We start from the raw sequence: 5,377 nt of genomic DNA, 5'->3' as shown, positions 1-5,377 counted from the left end.
TCCCAATACTTAGAAATTGGCAAGCACTATGCTAAGTGCTGCATATGCGTCATTTCATTGAAAAGTCATAGCAGCTCTACAAAGAAGATTCTACTAATTTCATCTTACAAATGAAGGTGCTGAGGCAAGGAGAGGTTAAGTGACGTGCCTGAAACCATACTGCTTGTAACTGTAGACCTAAGAATTGAATGACTGCAACCCGACTAGATCCCATGTCTTTAGCCCAATACTGCCACTTAGAGGTAAAATGGGATATCATTTCCAATAGGTCAAAGATTTAAAATGGAAAGTACTGGACAGGCCTGACCAGCATCTATTCCCTCTGTTCCAACTACCCAATAGATCTCTGATTTTCCTTTAAGGAAATATCTGTAGTAGCCATGCAGTAATCACACAGTAGCCGTGATGTGAAAGTGGACTTATCCATTTCCACAGTTCCAGTTGACAGTCAATCAGCCTATTCTCAAACCCCTTGCAACTATGGTCAATGTACCTTAGTGCAATCTGCCTGAAGAACAGGAAATATCATTTGATATGTAAGAAGTGCCACTTTCAACCCTGGAAATGGACAAGGAAGCCTGTCGCCCCTTCGTGACCATGCATCTTTGTGACTGTGGGGTGACGTCCGGCTGGGGATAAAGCCAGAATGAAGAAACAGAACCAAGCTCTTAACCAAAACATGTCTGATGTGGGATCATCCTTTGGTTTTCAGTTACAGGAGCCAATAAATCCACATTATTGTTTAAATCCCATTGACTCAGGTTTTCTGCAACTGAAAGCTCTTCATTGATAAATAGACACCAACACTGTATACGTTGGTGTTTGAAATGACTTTAAATGAGGGATTTACTTTCTACATGCTATAGTTTTAATAAGGGCTTCCTTGTGGACATCTTCCTGGGATAAAAGATACAGAATTATCTCCAGACCCAAGCAGTAATCAGATCATTTTTCTGCAGCTTATCTAGATTTTGTCATTTGAAATTCATGATAGGTTCATAAGACTAAAGGAGTTCACGCTGAGTCAGTCATATTACTACTCACCAACTTGTGTAACTGTGTGAAATACAAGTTATGTCAAACTCAAGGAAAGCAAACTTCTTTTTTTCCTAGCATTATAGGAGTTTTATTTGGAAGTGAACTTTTTTTTTTTTTTTGCGGTACGCGGGCCTCTCGCTGTTGTGGCTTCTCCCGTTGCGGAGCACAGGCTCCGGAAGCACAGGCTCAGCGGCCATGGCTCACGGGCCCAGCCGCTCCACGGCATGTGGGATCTTCCCGGACCGGGGCACGAACCCGTGTCCCCTGCATCGGCAGGCGGACTCTCAACCACTGCGCCACCAGGGAAGCCCTGGAAGTGAACTTTTAACTATCAATACAAATGCCAAGATACTACACAAAACATCCACAGGAACTTTTTTCATCTTTTTTTGAATCGTTCACAAATATTTCCTACATAATCCAACATACAACAGAGAAATGGTACATCTTTTTCTTTCAATTTGCATACAACGGATAAACAAGAATATATATATATATTTTACAAAGTTTAGCTAATAGACACTACCAAGCTGACAGTTTAAGTCTATAGGTGAGAAATTATCTAATAAAAAATAATCATAATTTATTTAGCATCAGTCACTTCCATAACCAAGTATTATTCTGATTAATAAAACTTGCCACCATTAGGCTTCTGGTATACTCTTATACCAACTACTCCATCGTTGTATTGCTCCCCACCTTGGTTCTTCACAATTACAAACAGAAAATCGTTGCAAAGTAGGGGCAAGCATTTGCAAAAACAAACAAAAATCGCCAGCTTATTATAAGCATGAATGTATGGTGGAATTTCCTCCCAAGCAATGGACTTTCAAATCACTTAAGAAATCACCAATGTGATTTCTTGAACATCTTAAATGTGTCAAGATATTTTGCCTAAGTCCAAGAAGAGATGCATTTATTTATATCCAACAGAGGACTGAAAATTAAACTTAGTGTTTAGTTTGGGGGCAGTTTGGGGGGAATTCAGCCATTTAAAAAATGATCGTCTTACAGATGAATGGATAAAGAAGATGTAGCAATATATACTATGGAATACTACTCAACCATAAAAAGAAATGAAATTGAGTTATTTGTAGTGAGGTGGATGGACCTAGAGTCTGTCCTACAGAGTGAAGTAAGTCAGAAAGAGAAAAACAAATACCGTATGCTAACACATATATATGGAATCTAAAAAAAAAAAAAAATGGTTCTGAAGAACCTAGGGGCAGTACAGGAATAAAGAGGCAGACGTAGAGAATGGACTTGAGGACAAGGAGAGGGGAATGGGTAAGCTGGGAAGAAGTGAGAGAGTGGCATGGACATATATACACTACCAAACGTAAAATCGATAGCTAGTGGGAAGCAGCCGCATAGCACAGGGAGATCAGCTCGGTGCTTTGTGACCACCTAGAGGGGTGGGAGAGGGAGGGTGGGAGAGGGAGGGTGGGAGAGGGAGGGTGGGAGGGAGGGAGACACAAGAGGGAAGAGATATGGGAACATGTGTATATGTATAACTGATTCACTTTGTTATAAAGCAGAAACTAACATACCATTGTAAAGCAATTATACTCCAATAAAGATGTTAAAAAAAAAAGACGGTCTTAAAAAAAATGACCACCAAAAACAGGTTCACTAAATTTATTTTAAAAATCATAAAACGTTTCTTACAAAAGAGCATTACATTCTGCACACTGCTCTGAATAGATTCCAGAGACATATGCTATTGTTACTTTTCCTCCCTGTCCCACCCCCCCCCCCAAATGTCACAGTGGCCACAAAGCAAAGTGTTCACAATAATTACATGGGGGGATTTTTTTTTAAACCACCAACAATGAACAAAAATTAAAATTCACTCACTCTGCTGCTGTTTCAAAATTTCAATGTTCGTTTTTGCACACCCTCCCCCAACCCCCAGCCCTGTTTGTAAGGAACTAAAACATTTCATCTGGTGAACTGCAAAGATTTTGCTATACCTCAAACGCAGAACACCTATGAAGCAGAGGAATGTTGGCTTTTTAAACAGAAGCAGATTTAAAAAAATAAATAAATACAGGACTCCTTCAGTTCTTCACTATTAGAAAAACTTTCCAGAATACTGCTTCACACTATAAAAAAGAAAAAAATATCTTGCATTAGAATCCTTCAACATCTGCATACTTCTTCACACTGTTCCGCAGCAAATACTGTGCATTCTGTATCTGGTCTTGTGTTCCTGTAATGGTAATGATCCGATCTTCGGACCTTTCTAAAGGCTCATCAATTTTGATCGAAGCTCCTGACTCATGACGGGTTTGTTTAATCTGCTGACCACCTTTGCCAATAATAGATCCAGCCAAATCTTTGGGAATAGTTACTTGTGTAGTAATAATAGGTCCACCAAGATCACCATATGAGCCATGACCCCCTGCATAGGAATAATCATGTCCGGAGCCACCCTGTGGTTCATAAGCCATCTCACTCTGATGGGCTCCATGTATCTACTGCAGAGTCCCAGGTTTCATCAGCACTGAAACCAACCATGCCATCATAACGGTCTCCAGGTCTCTCTCCCTCTTCTGTTAGAGGCCATTAGATCTCCTCCTCTAGGTGGTGGTGGAGGAAGAGGAAGATTCCGAGCTCTGCCTCCACCCAGGCCCCCTCGTCCAGGAGGAGGTCCTCGACGAGTGCTCATATCATCATAATCTCTTCTAGATGGAGGCATGGGACACCCACCCCGACCAGGAGGCATTCTGTCAAAACCACCTCTTCCCTACATGGGAAATCCCACGGGACATCCGGCGGTCATTGAACATCATTGTAAAACCACCATAATCATAGGTTTCATTGTAAAAATTGGGATCATATGGCTGAGCACGTCCTTTGATGGGAGACTCTGATATAAGATCAAGGATGATCTTTATGCACTCTACAACCTTAAAAGGTTTTCCTCCAGTAAGAATTACTCTGTCCGTGGATTGAGGACAACATTCCTGGAAAAGCTTGATTGCTGTCTGAGTGTTCTCTTGAAGTTCTTTGATTTTAGCACCTTTGATCCCAATAATTCCTCCAGCCAGACTCTGATGAATCAACAGTCTCATCTCGCAGTCAAAGTTGCGTCCTCTATAGTGTTGGTAATTTAAGCATTCCGTAGCATCAGTTTCGAGTGGGAGCTGACTAATTGCAGTGGGTGATGGCAACTGCAGGCCCTCTTCCAGGGAAGGGATGGTTTTTTTCAGAATTTCTCTAACTGTTTCAACATGAGCACTGATACTCAGTATGTGCTAGGGGCCACTGCTGTCTGGGACTGAAACACTGGCATTGCAGTCTGTATGGAGAGCCTTAACATTCTTGCCTCCTTTTCCAACCACTGCCCCAGCATTCTTGCTCTGAAACAGAATGCGTAATTCCACCATCTCATGAGTGTTTCTAGATCTTTTAAAAGCTTGTTCCTCTTCCATATCTTCAGCAGGGTGTTTACCAAGTTTGCCATTGGTTTCGGTGTTGGAAAAGGCTTCCTCTGGCTGTTCAGTTTCCATTTTCTTGTATCAAAGGGACACACCAATCAGTTATTAAATATATCCTTGCAGGGCAGAACTGAAGTGTTCTGGGTGGGACCAACTGACACCCTAGTGCTGCAGTAGCCTGTAGGCCGCAAATAAGCGGGAAGTAGGCAAGACGTCGAGGATGATGCAGCAGAGAAACAGAGGATAATGACACCTGCCAAGGAAAACCAGCTTTATTTTCTGAGAATTTGGAGCAAATGTTATCAGTCATAGGTACCTTTTAGTCTAAGAACAGGAAATGATGTTGAGAAATAAAACATGACCAAAAGGATTGTTTCTCATTTTGTTCAAAACCATTTCCTCCATGAACTTTTCCTCTAGGAATTCAAAGAATTACATAGATGGAGCATGACTCAGTCTCTCCACTGACCTCACTTATTGATAGTTGGGAATTTTGGCTTCCCCATGTCAGTACCCTGACACAGATCTTTCTACTTATTTACCTGCAGGGAGTTGACTCAGAGGAAACTTCAGAGTTTCAAAATGCCTTACAAGCAAATGGCAAAACACGCACCAGCCAAACAGAAACTGGACTGTCATCTTTCCATAAGCATTTCTATGTTTCTATGATATAAATAAATCAATAAATATCACATTTATTAAAATAGTTGGAAAGGAGGAAGATTGCCAAACATTTAACAAAATTATTGTTGACCTATTACATGTCTAAAGAAAAGAATACTGAAAAATTGAGGAAATCTGGAGAGAAAATACTGTGTAAATTAGAGATGTGAACCTGGAAAGCTAGATTAAGATAAATCAAGTTTACCTGCAATGTTCTAGCTAAGTTAAGTTGA

The 5,377-nt window shown here is 40.8% G+C and overlaps 1 pseudogene; it reads right to left on the bottom strand.

Moving 5' to 3' along the window:
• Window positions 1–3,112: 3,112 nt before the first annotated feature.
• LOC102979672 (heterogeneous nuclear ribonucleoprotein K-like) lies at window positions 3,113–4,695 on the bottom strand (annotated as a pseudogene).
• Window positions 4,696–5,377: the final 682 nt, after the last annotated feature.

The sequence above is a fragment of the Physeter macrocephalus genome, chromosome 7 (assembly GCF_002837175.3).
Source record: "Physeter macrocephalus isolate SW-GA chromosome 7, ASM283717v5, whole genome shotgun sequence".
Taxonomy (NCBI): Eukaryota; Metazoa; Chordata; class Mammalia; order Artiodactyla; family Physeteridae; genus Physeter; species Physeter macrocephalus.
Note: the sequence above shows the minus strand (reverse complement) of the source record. Positions and strands in the feature narration are given on the sequence as shown.